A 20,537-nucleotide genomic window follows, 5' to 3' on the forward strand; every position below is an offset into this window, starting at 1 on the left:
TATTATAAGAAGATTCGAAAACGAAGACGATGAGCCTATAATTAAAGAATGAACAGAAAAAGATACTTTTCTCAATTTGGAACTTTTTGAAAAAATTTCTGGCATGTCTACATCATTACAAAGAAAACTACAATGTGAAAGAAACAATCGAATATATATTTGACAATGAATTTTTTGAAAATTATTAGTGAGGAAACAAATCGTTATGATTTACAAAATTTACATAAATATAAGTTTAATTCGAAACGAGGAAAACGAAGGAATATCTCATGTTCCGAAATAAAGAAATTGTTTGAAATATTTACTTTAATAGGACAAATACGAAAAGAAAAAATAAAAGAATACAGGTTCGTGGATCCACATTTGGCAACCTATCTTTTCAAAAAGGTTTGAACAAATTACGAAAATTTACATTTTAATGGTAACATGAAAATAAATGAAAATAGCGATAGATTCTACAAAGTAGAATCTGTTCGTGGAAATAATCTAATAGAAAAATTTGTTTCTCCTCGTCAAAACTTATCTCTAGATGAAATATCTAGAGATTTTTTGGCGTGAAAAATTAAAATTTAAAACGTACAATCCACAAAAGGTCATTAAATATTATAATACTTGTACGAGTATTATCGGAAAGTCAAACTAGTTATATATGTAATATACAATTAGGCCAGGTTACGCACAAGCCCGGCATGACAATATTATCGGAACAACCAGTGATATGTCGGCGTGATAGTAGCCTATTCTTGATAAATATATCGACATCGGTGAGCATAGGTACATATTCATTTTCTACCTCATCTATCGAAAGAATACTCTTTCATTCTTCTTTATAATGAACTTGATGTAAGTAGTTTATTATATAAAATCTAAGTATAAGATGTCAACCAATATCAAATAAGATAAGTTGATAGAATTAATGAAAACCGAAGAGTGTTTGTAAGACAAAACGAGTAAGGTAATTTAGGAATCGGGAGATGAAAAACAGAATGACATTGAAAATGTGACATGAAAAACTTGAATTTGAAATGTATTCTTCGTGGAGCCAAAATTTTTACAATTGTATAGAAAGTCAAACACCGATAACGATCTTGTCGTACATATCGTATGGTATGTGTACAGTACTCCTCTGACATCGTTACCGATACCGACATAGATTTTTTGGATACGTGTACGCCCGTCTTAAAGGTATACATTATATATATATATATATATATATATATATATATATATATATATATATACACAGTTCTCGTTCGATTTGTTAATCAAAGACTTATTCTAAAGATAAAGATTTTCTACACCAGACTATCTTATCGAATTTTTTAAAAATTTTCTTTTCTTTGCAAAAATCATGTTTAAAACATAAGTAATTTTCACAGTCTGTTTTGAAAATCGGAAACGATAATCTCATGTAAAAAAACCTTTCTCTTCTGAATGAGTACCCGATCAACAAAATTGGACAAAAATTGCGATCAGAACTTATGTCATAAAACCTTACAACATATTGCAATGATTTCAAATAGATATCGTACCATTATGCTCTATCGAAAATTATCCTATATCGAGAAAATGAGGAATGACAATTGTGTCTAATTTTAATTTATTTACGATACTTTGAAGAAACATATAACCTATAGATTTGTTAACAAAAGATAATTATTCTTATGATAAATAAATTTAGTTAGACATATATCATCGCTTATAATCCATCAATGATTATTATCATCCAGAATAATGTAATTCGTTTATTATCACACATCTATCTTCTTGACTTTGAAATTCATACGTATTCCATTGTTGTTCCAAAATATGCTATTTGATCATTGATATGTACATAGATTTTACATTAGGTTATTATTATTCCGATCGAATCCACAAAATAATGTTTTTAAAAAAAGCTATACCCTGACGTATGACAAAGACATAATTATAATTATGTTTCCGCTTAACACATTTCCCATTGAATTCTTCGAAAAACCCCGAAGGTTTCTAGTTTTGTTTAACGCATCTGTTTAAAAAAAAAAATTCATTCGACTATATAATAATTAATTCCACTAAAACTATACAACACTTATATCAAACACTTTTTTGTATTTTCTAAAAGCTCAGAACGAAAAAAAATTGAAAAAATCCTATTTTTGGTTGGCGAAAATTGTATTTGTAACTTCGGAAAGAAAGGGTAGTGCATGCGAATCTAGTAATAAGTTCTAAATGTACTCAAGGAATGTAGACTATTTCCATAGGTTAAGATTTATTTACAAATCAAGACAAGCGGTTATCTAACGGGAACTCGCTTAGGAAAAACGTGTCACGTGAACGGTATAGTCTGCTGTATAGATTATCGAGAAACCAGCTTTTTACATGGCTATAAATAGAGTTATAATAGTCTCACGTTCTTATGTGAAAGAGCAACACAATGTAACTTTGCATAATAAGTCGTACCTTCACCGCGTCGACTTCTTTCTCAAGTCATGTTTTTACGATCTTTATTATTTCATAAATGTACATCTCTAAACACTTGTTTATTATTCATTGTATCTGTCATTTTTATTTTGTTAATTCACATTAAGTAAAAAAGTAGTCCAGAATCGCAACATTAATTTTTTAATTAATGAGACTATCTGAAATACTAATGAAATACTTTCACAGAGAAATAGATTTATAAAAAAAAACACTAAATTGTTTAATTTTAAATATTTTCTTTAATCTTTTTGAAAATATACTTACTAGAAAAAACATATGCTGACAAAGAAAAAGTGTGTGTGTGTGTGTGTGTGAAAGAGAGAAATGTACATAAGCATGTACATTAACTGTTAAAATACGAATTAACAATAAATAATTAATAAAAAAAGTTTTAATAATTTTCGAAATAATGCTATAAAAATTTTATTTAAAATATTTTTTCTCTATTTTTTGTTAACATAAATATTAGCACAAATATACTTATTAGAAAGAAACATGTGTGTTAAAATTAATATTATTATTAGTTTAAATGAAGTACTAGTTGATAAAGAAAATTTCAACAAATTTCGAAATGAGAACAGTTTCATGGGAAATATTGTCTTTTCTTTTTTGCACCTTATTATAAACGTACATATATGCATATATTATATATAGTTTCTTATGCGAGGCAAATTTGTATAAAAATAGCCTGACTCGATGAGAAAGGACTAGGGTAATGTAGGATTCTTAATCATTAAAACTCTTTACAGTCATTCTAGCAAAGTCCTCTCTGAAGCTTTGCATTATTACACAAGAAGTACTTCCTGATGGAATTCATCCGGATCTCCAAGTCACATGCACACTGCCCTTTTCTGCTGCATAGAAAGAGTCACTATAGCTAGCAACCAATTCGTCGGAATAAAGAAAGGTCCATTCACTCTATGTCACACCGATGGTAAGCCTTTTTAGGAAGACCCTCCTGGACTAGTACATGTATGCACATCTAACTGCCATCCAATGCACGGTCATGATACACTTACGCCATTACCACGATCGAACGGCGCCATAACTTATTAACCATACGATAAAGGATCGGATTTTTCATCGTTTTCTTCTATACATCCTACACTAGAATAAAACGCTAGTAGCTAAAAAAAGAGTGACATGCAAATGTGTTTATTCAGTTAATAATAAAATAACTTTTAAAACGTAAAACAATTTTTCAAATAATAAGATGAATAATGTCAATTCTTTTCTCTTTTTTTATTTATAATTATGGACAAATCTTTTTTATTTATAATTATGGATAAACATACAGTCATTAGGCAGAAACATATTCAGGCAAATTGCATGCGTATTAAATATGTAATAATATTCGTTTTAAATGCTCACGCGTATATGAAAAAAAGTATAACAATATTGAATTGATAAATATATTGAAAATATTTTCTGCTTTATCATCGATATAAATTTGGATGCAAAAAAGTCTATATACGCATACGTGTATATAGTTCACATATATAACCAATGATATTCACTTTAAATATTTATCAATACTATAAATGTAAAACAATTTTCTCATAATGGATAGTGAGTAAACTGCTTCTATTAATTCCAAGAAATATAAACATAAGGATGATTTTTTTCATGAAATAATGTAATTACTTACAAGTTTACGAATATATTAGCAGTACTTCGAAAGTGAACTTTTCTTTATGTAATAATATAACTAACTAAACTTCTTTAATCGTTGTTTTCAAGATCTGTAAATATGTAGATATTCATACAAATATATACGTACATATCGCGAGAAGCATGACTTCTAATAGCGTACATGCTCTCTCCTTACTCGTCTCATACATTTGACCTTATGTATTAAATCATTTTGATCCGTTGATTAGAATTATCAAATAGTCATTCAAGCGTATGAAGTTTGCTTGTATGTCTTGTGCGGATATAAAATAAGAATAAGAATTATAAAATAAGAAATCATACATATGTTGCACTAGTAAAGAATCTTCAACATCAGTATGTAAAAAATACAAGATGCATTATAAATATTCCGGCATTGTTGATTAACGCAAGAAAAAGAGAGAAGAAAATAAAGAAAGAAAGAAAGAAAGAAAGAAAGAAAGAAAGAGAAAGAAGTAAAAAAAGAGAAATGCTTTTTTGGTTATTTTACCGAAAGCATTCAATTCTTCTTACGTTTTCTTTTCTTACCATCGAAATGATTTGATCTTATAATTCTCATATTTCTGTGAACGTAATTATGAAGTTCGATCTGTTGCTTCGAACGCATAGGATTGAGAATGGAAATAAATAAAACATATAAAAAAACTCACATTGTAAAAAATTGTTTAAAAAGAAATAAAGAATTATTTTGTCATCCCTTTAAAAACCACTTAAAATGACGTTCTGTCAAACCTACTTTGTCTTATACTTGTCGAAAATAATTTTCCATAATTGATAAACATAATGTAATACCTAAAAATAACTTCAGAGTGAAAATATTAAAACGTGTTTTAACATTCTCACATATAAAATCGTTCAAAATATTATTTCTTTCGAGAGATATTTTATTCGTATAATTGGAAACATAATTTTAGAGTATCGATAAATATAATGTAATAAATAAAAAAAAAAACAACTTAAATGAAAATCGATAAACACAAGATAATGTAGAATTTTGCCAGGAAACTTCATACTATATTTCCATATATTTAAAAGTACATGTATAACAATACAAGATTTTTACGCACATATTGAAAGAAAACTTTTAATTAGTTTATCACCTAAATAAAAATTAATCATTAATTCTAACTGAAAATCAATTATTTTTAAAGTATTATTAATTTTTTTCACTTATTATTTCTCGTAATATAAGATTCTTAATATAATTCTTAATATAATTTTTATTTATAATTAATTATTTTGTATTTCAGAATTGAATATTATTACATTTATTTACTAATTTACTTTATAATATAATATGTATTTACTAACGTTCTAGCCCTTTGCACTTTTAGAATGATTCTCAGTTGCCACTACGTTTTATGCAGCGAATCAAGTGGCGAGTGAGAAACGATGATTTTCGTTCGTTTTAGATTTCATAAAACTTCTAAAAGTTAAGAGCAATATCGATTAGCTCTTTGTGTTCCTTTTTAAGAAGTAAAATGGTACATTTTTAAATGAAAATAAGGTGTTTTTCTCAAATTCTTCCGCGACTATTGTTCTGACATCTCCGATATTCATTCAGATTCAAACTTTTGTCACAATCATGACCTAAATATTATTGTTTCGAAAGTCTTAAAATCTTACGACAATGGATTTTAGAAGTGAAAAAGTTCAAGCACTGTTTCAAGACGAATTCGATTATATTCATAAAGAACTTAGTGATAGAGAAAATGAAATCAGTCATGGAAATAGTGACATACTATCAGAAGTGAGAAAACGAAAAATTAGAGTGATAGAAAAAGAGTAAATTAGAGTAATAGAAAATTAGAATAAATCTAAAGATAACAGTAATAAGATTCGCACAAAACTCTGATAATTAAAAATATAAGAATAAAATAGATACTCGGTAAAAAACCTATAGGGACATAGCTAGGTACCTTTAAATGTTGAAGAACCATTGAATTTTTTCAGATATATTTTATCAACAATTTAATCAACGAAATAATAATTGAAACAAAGCAAAAAGTGAGAAGGAAGGAAACTATTATCAAATTCAATTTGGAGAGCATGGCATAATGTGACCAAGGAAAAATTTATGGTGTCCACCGTATCCAATATACAAAAGTATTGGTCAACAAATAAAACGAGTCGTTTTCCATTTTATTTAAACATATTTACGAGGGATAAATTTACCCAATTTTTTGGATGTTGCACGTAAAAATATTTTCGACAGAAGATACCAATCTAATAACACGATTGCAGCTTATAAGTGGCTATCTTGACTAAATAAACTTAAGATTTTTTGATTATATTATATCAGGTGAGCAAATTTCTGTAGACGAATCTGTTGTAAGATGCAAAAGTCGAGTTTCCTTCATTAGGTATAACCAGAAAGAACCGATCAAATGGAGTTTAGAATTTAAACATCAGTACATACAAATACGAATTTTATTTGCGGAGGACTTTTACAACACAGAAACTAATAAGACTTTATCTTCCGGTACCAAACAGAATTCTATTATATTTCTACAAAATATTATTGAATAAAATTTCTGGTGCGCAGAAACACATCACATGTTTTCAGACCGCTATTAGACCAGCCATATTCCAACTAATGAAGTACATTAATTAAATTGTCACTTCACTGATACAATACTAACAAACAGAAAAGAGAAACCACATGCGCTAAAAAATCAATCAATCAGAAGAAATTTATGATCGAATGAGAAGACTTCTCAATGCTTTGTCGAAGTCATTCGGGATCTTTATTTCGGAAAAAGTGTAGCTTTGACCATCTCTGAGTGCCGAATTTCAGACTAATTATTACATAAGTTACTGATAATCATATTGATCAATGATTCCAATTTTAACAACAAAAAGAAAAAGAAGCATAGAATAAATGACTTTCGAGAAATTCTCAGAGAGATATGTATCAGTAATTCTCGCGCCTTTGTAGCAGTAAAAGTTTAAATGTTTTGAAACTGCATCACACAGCATCTAAAATGTTATGTTCCAACGATGATGTTTTTTATCTGGCAAATATTGGATTATACTAGAATGACACAGCGTCCCAACTAACGATTCATCAATTGATAATTCTTTATGTGGTATATAAAATAATTTGAAGTCTCTGTTAACATGTCTGACAAGTGCTCAAACTGACTCAAATTAAAAGTATCGTATTTATCCTGACTTAATAGAAAACATAAAGAATTATCGATCAAGTAAGAATATTTTAAAATTCAGTGAATTCAGAGTGTTTCTTGAATTTTCGACTCAATACAAACATATATTGGATTTTTTTTTTTTTTTGTAATTCCCTTTTCTAGTAACATTGTTGTAAATGCCTTTATCTTTAACATCGTAATTTATGTCCAATTCTCTGTTTCCGATGATTCTAATGCTCTAAATAAAAACCTCTAATATTCTGCGTACTTATCAGTTTCTTTAACAATTAGTGACCGAATTAAAAAATAGTTCAAAGTATTACTCTCGTTAGAGAGATTACATTGCAGTCCAGATTTTTCGATAGGTTCGAGGGAATCGTTCGTTGAATACAAATTTTTTGAGTAATTCTTAAAGGGCTCATTGTACTTGGACATTACGAAAAATAATTGTCACTATCTGAAGTACTCTATGCAAAATACGTTGCCTGTTCCTGTTGCTAATTTTTGAACGATCTCGTCGTCATCTTCGTCACTTAAATAACTTGAATTTTTGATTATGCTTGTAATTTTTCTTTCTACATTCATTATACCTTTTGGGGATACAATAAATTAATTATAAAATTTAATCGATAAACCTAGCCTTCGGGTTGACCCGAAGGTGACTCAGATAAAGAAGAAAGCGTATTTAAATCATGTTCATTTGGTTTATTTTAATCAGCAACAATATTGGTTTGAGAGTTTCTTTCTTTTAAATCTTATTTTTAATAAGAATTTAGACAAGTCAGATAAATTACAGAAAGAAATGTAAAAGAAAGAAATAGCGGTTTCATCCATGAGACATCATTTTAACATATCTAACTTCAATTCTCTATCCACCAATAATATTCTTTATTATAATTTAATCAGTTATTCATACCTCAATTAAATTACCATCACTTATTATCTTCTCTACTCTGGAAATTTGGGAAGTTGGTTAGTACAGGTTTATCGCCTGACAAACCTAATACTACATTTACTTTCTGATTGTTTCGTCTAATTTTGTAAGACATAGTTAGTAACAATGGTAAGAACTGATGCAATGATACGTCCGATCACTTTGCCAACTGCAATAAATTTGTCGACGTAAAAAGAAGCATGATCCAGTTACTTAGTCTCCCAAAAACATAAATTAATACAAACGCTATGGCGCTGATTGGCATTTTTCGACATAAAAAAAGGCGAGCGTTATCGCACCGCTTGACTTTCTTCGTATCCAATTAAGAAAAACGTTACGCCCTGTTCGGCATTTTTCGACAGTTTTTTCAATTACCCTTTGGATTCAAACAGTTAAATCCATGTCAGTCTTAATGGCCATTTCAGAATTACAATCAATAACGAACAACAGTTTTATAACTTTAATGTAATTATTTGCGCAATGATTTGTTTTGTCTTTGTCGACAATATCTGCCAAATGACAGATGGTTAGCATCCAAATATCTCTTATCATGTCATTATAAAGCTAATAAACTACTGCTAGAACGAAAAGATATCTGGTCTTTTTATTATTTATCAGAAATAATATTTTTATGGTATTTCCTAATTGTTCCACAAGCATTTGTTTTATTATTTCTGCCATGTTATAAATAAAATGGTGCCGATATACAAATTATCGATAATGAGAGTGTGGTCTTTTTCAAGATATAGTTCTGAGGATGTAAAAATGATACTTTCTCATATATTATCATGTTCATTAGAATCAGTAGATTTTTCAGCTTGTATGATAAAATTCAATTCATATGACTAATCAGACAATCGCATAGCGCACAAGATCTTTATGTAAAATCAATTTGGTTTGACAGGAATAAATTGCTTAAAGAACAATCTACCTTTAAATAACTTGAACCCTTTCGATATGGCTATATGCTTCAGAATTAAGTTTCAGTGTTAGTTCGAATATTCGAATACGAATGGAACGAATACTCGAGTCATGAGTAAGATGCTACACGGGCTAGTTACAAGACGACCATACATTTTATCGCAGAATATATAAAGGTTGAAACATTAAAATATAATGCATTTGAAAATATTCAGATTTTAAATGTTAGTTAATAATTTAATTCCGCGTTAAAACTTTCCAAACAAAGATATATATCTAAAACTATAGAATTTGCAAAGGTAATGGTTTCTGGTGCAAAGTAATGGTTTCATCGTTGTTTATCGTTTTTATTTCGATGTACTGTTAATGTTTTCGTTTTTGTAATCTTTGTGATTCCTGTGTCCATTTGAATTCATATTATTAATGGCAACTAAGCATCGAATAACATCAGCCACGTAGCACAAAATTTTTTCGTTTCCCTCCAATAAATTTTGCAACTTACGAATTATAGTTCGTAAGTTATTTTATTATTACATATCAACAATATTATTATTTACATACCATATTAAACTAGAGGCGTTGTCTGCAACTCGACACATCGGCTTGTATTTCTTCATGATTCGTATATCATCTTGAATTCTTATGGTTTTCATTTTTATCATGTTTTGGTCATTAAGGGCTTATTGGAAAGACAAAAATTTTTTTTACATGAAATAAGGGTGCTCGTTTTTTAAAACAAGCTTTTATTTGCATGAATATTCCTCTTATAAATGACCTATTTTCAAACATCATTCTCGTAAAGAAAGTAACATTCCTGAAAAATCGTGCATCTTTGTCTGATCACATTTTTCGCTCCTTTCTACTCCTTTCTGATTTTTCTGCTTACCCGCCTTCGTTAGTTCTTATTTTTGTTGGGCCTCTGACAATTTCTCTTATTTGCAGATACTGATTCCTGAAATTACCTATTTTTCCACAACTGTGACATTGTGATAATATCGTTCTCTATTCTTGTGTTACGGATTCATCCTCTTGTCATTTCAAAATATTGTTTAAACTTTTATTGTTACAAATGTGTGAAAGTAAAAACTGATAGTGATGGAAAAAAGTTTAGAGCCGGATATACTGTTGCGGTAAATTTATTAAAAGAAAGTAATTATTTGAATAAGGGACATCGCATTTTTGTCGACAACTTTTTTAGTAGCGTTTACTTAATAATATATTTATATTCTACAGATACTTATTTAACCGTAACTGTTAGAACAAACAGAAAATGTGTCCCCGATCACTTGAAAACAGCTAATATAAATGAAATGAAGTATTTTCGAAACAATGATGTGCTTTTCTGTGCGCATCGTGGAAAGAAGAGTTTAAAAAATCCTATATTACTAATTTCAACGAAAGCAATAGATCAAAATGTGACAATAACAAAAAAAGATCACAGTAGAAAAATGCATTCGACAAAACCAAACAGCTATTGTTCATTCTTACAATACCTTCATGAGTGGTATCGATGAATCAAATAAAATGCTGTATACTTATCTCGATGAACGAAGAACAGTTAAATATTGGAAAAAGATGGCCTTTAACATAATCAATTACATGGTTTTAAATGCATATATAATTACAAGTTGGTGAAAAATCATGCCTCGGTTAGATTTCATTTCGAAAATTATTTTTGAAATTGAATATGAGTAAATGAAGGAAAGAAAGCATTTTCAACAAGTGTTGACGTAAAGGAAAAACATTTAGTTTAGTAAAGTTGCCATGTAACTTGCGTCAATACTTAATACAATGTCTGTTATTATACTTGTGAAAATTCTTAATACAAATATCTGTAACACAAAAGACAGCAGATTAGCAAAAAAATCTCATCTGATTTGTCTACAATGTGAAAAAGTATTCATTTAATATGTTTTAATAAACAATCTTATAAATTTTAACTGTTACTTTCATTTAAATATTGTTTGTTTTTAAAATTAAAAATATTTTTAATTTATTTGTTATTTTACGGAATACCTGTGGATTGCTATATATTCGTACTATTAGTTTATAAATATCTCAAGTTTTTATTCAGTAAAAATGATTGAAAATGTAACAACGAAATATAAAATGTATTACTTGTATTATTTACATAAAAAAAAAAAACAACGGTGCGATGTATGTATATGCGTCAGTCAAGTTGAGCACGCTATTTCAGACAGATTCTGAATATACCGTCAGTTGTCGATAGCGTTTGAACGTACTGGAATTTTTCAACGTAAAATCTAAACAGCGCGATCATAAACTCAAACGATTAAAATCAATCGAACGTATGCGAGAGAGTTTAAAATGGTATAAAAAGTGTTTCTTCCACATGCTAAATTTGGCCGTTTGAAACTCGTACTGTTTGTGTCAAATTTCAACTGGAAAGAAATTGATATTTACAAAATGATAATACATATTCATCACCTCTTTGTTGTTATGCATTGCAAACAGATTGCATGTATAGAAAAAAGATATGCAAAAATTACACATGAACAAGAATATTATTAAGATACTATTAAGAGAATGCAAGAATAAACATCCGAAATTATTAAAAGGAAAGTTATCATCTTCGTTTACCTTAAAAAATTCGATATATTTGTGAAATAAAATAACTGAAATTTTAACCAGAGTAAATTGGCTTCTCTAAAATATTAGAAAAGTTGATGTAAGGAAGTTACATTTCTACAAATTTTGCATTCCACAAAAATTCAACTTTTTGCAAATCAGAAAATTGAATCCTTTGCAAATTAAGCTTTTCTGCAAATTTTTTCCTCCGAATTACTGTCTCACAATTTGTGAAAGTAAAGAAATATAAAAAGTAAAGGAAACTGGTTTTTAAAATACATTCAAAACTAAAATTTCAAATTACAACTTATCAAAATTACGCAGAACTAGCAATTTAACATATAACAATCAACGATCCAGTGAAGATCAACGATCCAGCATGAATTTATATTTCGTTCGAATCTCAAGTAAGAATTCGAAACGAAATAAATGTCGATATACCTGAGACCTATTTAGAGACTATTATCCATTTAATAAAAGATAGAATTACTTCGATTTTAGTTCGCTGCACGAGAGAAAGATCTAATGTTTGCAATTAAGTATCTGAGTATACAATTAATTATAATTAATTATTAATTAATATAATAATAATTAATTATTTCTAACACAAATACTACAACGCATGGAAAGCCAACTTAATTGTTGTTTAACCGTGATTAATATTGCAACACATATTCAGAATGTAGCTAAAGAACTATTATATATATGCAATAAAGTGTTGGACTTCTTAACAATAAATTTACATTTAATTTCATTTTTGTTACAAAAGCTTAAGAAAACAATTTTTTAAGAAAACTTAAGAAATTCTTTGTAGAAAGTTGAATATTATTTGTGAAAGCGAGTATTTGATCCGCAGAAAATGGAAAATAATTGGAATCTTTTATGCTTCTACTCCTTACAATCATAACAAATGCTCTTTACAATCGGAAAAGTTACGATTATGATCCTAAGCAGAACGGAGTAGCATGGAAGGTTCTTGCGTTAGTTAGTTATGTGTTCGGGATGTGGTGTGTGTGTGTGTGTTCGTGCGCGTGTATATGAGAGATAAGTCGATCGACAGTTGAACAAGAATCGCTGCAACGAATGTGGACATCGCGAGTTCCAATAGAAAAAGGAAGGAAAACCACGTAATGAGGCAACGAGTAGACATGTGGCAACAAAAATGGTAACAACGGAAGGGGCAAAGATACGGAAATGTCTCACTATCGAATGTCATCCCTCATTAGCCGTAGTAGACATGACCAGCATAGCAGGATGAGTTCACCACCTTTGAAAAAACAAAGATTACAGTCAAGGGATTCGATATAGGCACGAATACGACGCTAAGAGAATTCTGCGTCTCAGCGGAAATAGAGAAGCCAAGGCTTTTTCGATGACTATTCACGTTGTATCCGCGTATGATTAGGCCCCAATTTTCTGCATCGCGTGTGGTACGAGATAAAAGACGATAACATTTATATTAAACCGAAAGAAAATGTAAAACCGCGGAAAAATGAATCTCGGAAGTCTTCAAACTCGATATATAATCGTACACAATAGGTTTGTCGAATATTTTCAATTCGGGCATAAGGGAAAGGGTACAGAGGTCTACAGAAAAATACGTATCGGAAAAGAGTCGAGAGATAGAGATAAAGACCATAGCGCTTAAAGATGACAAATCGATCAGCCGACAAGTTCCCTCGGAGACAGACGAAGACAAACAAACAAATTGCAAAATGGATTAAAGATGGTATCGTGAGATCATCTCTTTCAAAATAAGCGAGTCCTATAATCTTAATTAAAAAAATTCATAATCCTCCATTATTGGCATTATGAATTTTCAGCGATACATCAACTTTTACAGCAACTTTTAAAGATCTTATAAATAATAAAATAATGCTAACTTATATAGACCTTACCGTGTTATGGAAAGATTCGAACGAAGTAAACAAGTTAGAAATAGTTTGAGAAACTGCGAGTGAAGCGGCCTCTCCATTAATTGGAAAAAGTGTGTTCCTTGAAAGTAGTCCTAGAAATTTCTAGGTCATATCATAGAAAACGGTCGTGTTTTTCCATCAAAACGGAAAATCAAAATCATACATGAGTTTTCGGATCGGTCTACGGCTCGACAGACTCAGAGTTTCCTTGATCTAACATCAAAGGGAACTTTCACGAACGTTCAAAATTATCTGTATATTTTCTTAAGAGAATTTAAAGAGCTGATAATTGTATATAAATCGTTCTTGTTTCGTTATTAAAGTTCTTTTCCGTTTTAACGCGTGGTTTGACGTAACAATTCTTACTTCCGTAAATTCATGCCGGAATATTCGGAAATCGTTCGACCACTAACCAGCCTATTCAAGAAAGATGCAGAGCTTAATTCTACAGAAAAAAAAAAGAAAAACGAGTTTAATACTTCAAAGACTAAATTGTGCGATTATTTCTGTTTGTACCGAATTGGAGCGGAGGTCGAACTCCATACCGATGTACACGGATTCGAGGCGATACTCATGCAGAAAGATAGACGAACGCATAAAATCCATCCGATATATTACGCGAGCAGACAGATGAAACCTGAGGAAAGTAAATACGCGAACTGCGTATGAGTTAGAGATACTCGCAATAATAAAAGCGTTGCGCAAACTTAGGGTTTACTTGTTAAGAATCCCTTTCAAAATTGACACTGACTGCCGAACGTTTGCGCTCACGATAAAAGAGAAAAACATGCATGCGAGTAGCGCGTTGGACATTGACCCTCGAAGAAATTGAATACGTAAGCATCAGTCCGGAAAGAGTATAGTGCTCGTAGATGCTCTTAGTAGAAATCAGAGTTCTTATAGATCGCAAAATCGAATCCTTAACGCTACAGCTGCGTCGCGAACACAGAAGACATCGACATTCGATGGATTTATAAGTTGTCCGAGACAAAAAAAGACAATGAATATATAATTCACGGAGGCGTATTATTTAAGAAAGTAAATGATACACGTATGGTGATAACCAAGAAAATGCGAACATGAATTATCAAGAAATATCACGATATTTCACTGCGAGCAAGGCCGAGATGCTCCTGGAAAAAGAATATTGGATTCCAGGTTATGATTAAAGATGGAAAAGTAATTCGCAATCGCGTGGAGTGTAGCTCTTAGCTGCGAAAAAGGAGAGTGAGCTAGAGAGTTTCCTTAGACGCATTAATAAGGGAGAACTCATTTTAAATATATTTCATGTTAACTATCTACCTGATCACTCTCGTCAACACAAAAGAGTTACAGCTACGTTTTAGTAATGGTAAATAACTTCTCAAAGTTCATTTGGTTATATTCATTCGGCGAGCTAAATTATTGGACGTTTTAAAAGACACGCAACCGTTTTTGGAAACTCGCGACGGATAGTATCGGACCGAGGAACTGCATTTACGTCATGTGGTTTTGAGAAGTATTGTAAAGGGGAAACGATCGAGCATATAAGAATCGCGACAGGAACTCCTAGAGGATACGGGCAGGTCAGACGATCGTAAATCGTACGCTCATATCGTTATTATCAAAATTGGCGCATCCGAAAAAGGAGAAGTGGCATCGCCTGCAATACTTGAACGTCACGCAACACCGTAGTAACATTCCGTTTAAAATATTCTTTGGAATTAATGCGCGTTTATACGAGAATCTTGAAGTCCGTGATTTTTCAGAGAAGGAAAGGGTTGCTGACTTTCCAAGCGATCGCTAAGAGCTACGCGAATTGGATGCAAAAAAATAGTTAAATTGCAGGTTGAGAATAAAAGGGCTTACGACAGAAACTATATGAGTTTTCGTCCGTACCGAAAGGACGACTGGATGGCCATAAAAAGAATCCAGTTAGGGCCAGGCTTAAAGTTAGCAACTCCGTACTTAAGTCTCTACAGGGTGACCCGTGTTCTTCAAAGAGATCGTTACACGTAGTCTGTAAAATAGTGCATGCGTGCGTGCGTGCGATAAGTCGATCGATGGTTATGATCGAGAATATGATTTGCTCTTTGTGAGGTTTGTTTATGAAAGGAAAGTAGTGGTCTGATATATTAGGAGTGAGAATGAGATGGAAATGCAGCTTGAGTAAGATAAGTAACAAATAGGATAAAGTAACGACTAGGACAAAGGATGATCAGAATATCCGAATGCGTGTGCACGGTTATAAAAGGGAATAAGAAAAGCGACGCGGAAGACGTAAGAAAAGAACAGAAAAAGAACGGGAAGCAATCTCGGTCTTCAGTAGACCAAGACGAAGAATTTTCGGTAGACCGAGTAAAAAAAAAAAAGGACTAAAAGCGGTCTTGAGTAAATCGATCTGAGAGTAAAAAGTAAAAAGAAAAGAGTTGTGCCATATATACTCACGAACAGGACAACGCAAGAGTAATATTTTCGCAGTTTGAATTATATGCTCAAGTTCTTAAATGTTTAGACTCTATGTAAACAACACATCTCAAAAACATAGTAAACAAAGCTTTTCTCGGAATATGTCGCGAAATAGGAGGGGCGAAAAGATGGCTCACTTAGACTTTTCATAAAAATTACCAGTGAACTTTCCGTGTGACTAGATATATTCTGGTTTAATCAATGTTATTTTAATAAAGTTTAAGTCAAATTAGTTGAATTATTTCAAAGTGTTTCGCACTCATGAGACAAGGAAAAAACTTTAATCTGAAAAATTTTTTAAATAATTTGATACGAGATCAAACGAAATATGCAATAAATATTTCTACAGAAAATTTCATATTTCAGCATGATAATGCTGCTGTGCACAGCGCCAAAACTATAAAGCAATATTTTTCATCTGAAAATATCACGGTGTTAAATTGGCTAGCATTTGAATATATAATTGAGAATATTACTGAGGTAAACTTATTGAAGTGGATTATAAGGACAATAGACAATTTGACTATTGAAAACAGACACTTAGACAAAAAATATTTCCGAGTTAAAAAAAATGCTTTTAAGGATAGAACAATTTATAACAAAATTATATTCGAAAATTATACCGTTCCTTGCCAAAACGGATGCTGGAGGTATGTAATAAAAGATAAGGGCGGGTCAACGCATTATTAAATAATAACATATTCTACAGTTGATCGATTCAGTAGATAATAAATATTATATTTTGTTAATAAATATCCAACTGACAATAGTAGTCTCGTTTCACGAATAAATATATTCCTACAAAACAATATTTATATCCCAGTCGTTAAATTTGAGAATCTCTAATTGTATCTATGAGAACTTAATGATAGCAAACATGTATCCAAGGGTGTAGATAGTCCCGATGGTTTTAATTACTATTTCCATGATATTAAGAAAGGACAGTTATCGAAAATGCGTCGAAAATGAGTGAAGACAGTGTAATGGTATAGGCCGGTTGAATATAATGCGCGGACAGATATAGTATTTATTGACCATCAAGTAAATGCTGTGACATACAAAAAAGTAATTGATGAGCAACTTAAAAAGCATACAAGATCAAACTGTATATTCCAACAAAATAATGCGTCTGTTCACAAAGTAGGAGTTGTAAAAGCATTTTTCTCGTCGAAAAATACATCTATATCTATTCTCATCTAACCTGCGAGATCTGACACCATTAATATCGTAGAAAATTATTAGGAAAAACTCCCACGAGTAATTTACACCGATAATCAATTAATATAATATAATCAATTTGATATAACTCAAGAATTAAAGGAATGCATTAGAAGAGAATGGGACAGACTTCTACAAAAAAAAATACAAAATTTGTTTAAATCATTACCAAAACGAATGATGAAACTTATAAAAAATCAAGAAAGTGTCAACACACTATTAAATTGATAAAAAATGTCATTTTGTTAATAAGAATTTTATTTGTTTAGCGACGTGTGCCATTTTTTCACCGATCTTAAATATAAAAATTATATTAAGAAACCGAAAAGACTATTATCATTTTCACTTTTCATTTCTACATTATGGTATTTAAGTGAAATGTATATGTATATTATTAAATGTTTATAGAACATTGAGTTTAAATATAAGAATTCGTAAAATGTATTGTTGTGCTATCTTTCTGTCCGAAAGTGCAATATATTAATCAATGAAATCCTTGTTAACCATAAGTGTAAGTGATTCGATTTTCGCTAGCCTATATCTTTCATATAGGTTTATAAAAAATATCATATATACAGCAATCAATAATTTGCCAATTAATTTGTGCTATTCAGGTTATGATACTATTGATTTATAATAGTTACCGACAAAAACGTAGCCGATACCAAGGAAAGGATGCGACAGACGTTAATCAACGACGATAAGAAACCGAATCAATACGAACATAATGACGCTATAAGACGAGACACGTCGTTTCTTTTTCTTTCGACAGAAGACGCACGATCTAACAGTTAGAAGACTGCATCATTGTATTTTCACTCTAGGTTTAAAATATATATTCTTTTATTACTTTACAAAGCTTCGTATTCTGTCTATACGTCCAATGATCCCATAATAATTATAATAACTATAATAGTAATAGTTATAATAATAAATATAGTTTTAATTTTATTTGTCAATGAATATTTTTATTGCTGGCACGACTTCCAATCAAGCACTGTAATAAAACATACCTTAATAAAGCAATTTATGGTAGCAATAGAAGATGGTAAATGAAAAGTATTGAATTAGAAAAAGAAAAGTCATTAATATAATACGTTCAACTATTGTTCATCGACATCTTGATAGAAAAAATCCAGTATAAATGGATTGAAATATTTAGAAGTAAAATTTAAGAAAAATGTCTCACAATTTTCTAATTATTATTATATTAACTAATAAAATAACATAGATATCAGAGTCCATATTCTCTATATTTGATGCGCGTGCGTATCTGCGTATTTATACGACAATATATAAACGATGCATAGCAGCAAATTTTTACTAAATATGAAAAGCAAATGATATTGACCGAAGGATCTGAAATTAGCGGTTGAACTGTCGAAAGACAGTATCGTGCATCAAGCATGCATTGTTCTCCGCGGCACAATCACTTCTTACTGCGTAGACGAGAATAAATTGATTCGGTGCATCGCTCGATAGTAATACATAAGCATACTAATAAACAAATGTTTTCGCATTTATTATTATGTAGTTAATTTCATATTCAAAATAATGAAATATTTTCTAAGGGATGAAAAATCTCGCATAAAAATAAATATTTTTACAATCCACTACCACATCTCCAAAAATAAGATGTAAGATGTACTCCGTGTACAATCACTAATGCACTGACTATCACGAAAAACTTCAAATGAAATTGAACTTAAAATTAAACCGTATCAACCGTTTCTCGTCCATACGAATAATATATGAACAGGCGCGTATATGAAAATGCAAAAATGCGACGGGAATTAATATATTGTTTGTTCAAAAGATGTAATTAAACTGAACTTAAAATTAATTATCTTCCTTTAAAGTCCATGGCTCTGCAAATCTTTTTATCTTTTAGAAATTACTCTGATTCGAATTCTTTCCTTTCAAAATAAATGTTTTCTCTTTTTCTTTGTCAATAATATTGATCGAATATTTAATTAATTTTTTTTTTTAATCAAAGAATCAAACAAAAAATCTTAAATAATTCTAACAAGAGGCACTTCTAATAAAAGAACAAGATTATTCCTTAATTCTCAGAATCTATTCGTTATGTTTACCTTCTTGTTCACTTCACGGTAAATTGATGTAGATATACCAAAATAGATCCAGATTAAATAGACCAAATACGAAGCAATACACGTAATGTAAATCACATTATAAGCTTCTTTTCGAAGAAATTGGTTAAATGAATGTTCAATTTCAACATTAATATCATAAACAAACACGTACAGAAGAAACTTTAATTGCACTGTTAATTAAATGACTCGAACTAATAAAATAAAGAGTCTATCCTACGCTAATTAAGCATACACAATAGACAGATAATAAAAAAACATACAAAATGAAAATTATAATACAAAATAAAACCACATATGAATAAATCAAGACGACGAATTGCTCATGATCCATCAATAATTTATGGAAAAAAATTACAACCAGTAACTTGTATTGATTTGGACCTTTCATCCTTGCCATGAGGAAAAAAAGGACGAATCTGAAAGGACTTAAATTTGTTTACTCACCACTTAAGATGTTCTACAGTAGCTCTTAACACTCCTCTGCGTTGTAGGTCAATGATAAAAAAAGTTGATCGGTTCGTAGCAGGTCTCAAATGTGATAGATAAACATCAAAGAAGGATGAAAACAAAATTGGTTGAAATTGTAATAGATTCACTTGAGAGAGTAATAATGATCTGAATAAGGATAAAAAAAAATTTTATTATTAATAATAATACAAAAAATCTATTAATAATACAAAGAAATCATATAATCAATAAAATATAAACATTTTACCAGTATTGTTCCATATTACATTCTTGATTATCTTCCATGATGCACTGATTCTAATATACGAAATAAGACATAAAACTTTCTATACAAGTTCCATTAGAACAACTATTATTCGTCATAGCTCAAAATATGAATAATGTTTAGTCTGAATTGCGACAGACGCACATACACTAACCAAGATTGTTTGTAAAAAAGAATATGTAGATATAAGTAATGTTTAGAAGATAAAAGTAATATTAAATGCAATAAAAATGAAATATATTCTTATAATATTCTTATAATACACAAAAATTGATATATTATTTATATTTACAATATCTTTATAATATATATATATATATATATATATATATATATATATATATATATTATGAAGATATATATATATATATATATATATAT

The 20,537-nt window shown here is 30.1% G+C and overlaps 1 long non-coding RNA gene across 1 annotated transcript; it reads right to left on the reverse strand.

Annotated features, from left to right (window-relative positions):
• Positions 1-17,845: 17,845 nt before the first annotated feature.
• On the reverse strand, positions 17,846-20,420 carry LOC122636759. Its single transcript, XR_006329028.1, has 3 exons — positions 20,139-20,420; positions 19,868-20,038; positions 17,846-18,306 (listed from the first exon to the last, which is right to left on the reverse strand). It is a non-coding gene; the product is annotated as an uncharacterized LOC122636759 (long non-coding RNA).
• Between the last annotated feature and the right edge of the window lie 117 nt (positions 20,421-20,537).

Source organism: Vespula pensylvanica, chromosome 23 (assembly GCF_014466175.1).
Source record: "Vespula pensylvanica isolate Volc-1 chromosome 23, ASM1446617v1, whole genome shotgun sequence".
NCBI classification, from domain to species: domain Eukaryota; kingdom Metazoa; phylum Arthropoda; class Insecta; order Hymenoptera; family Vespidae; genus Vespula; species Vespula pensylvanica.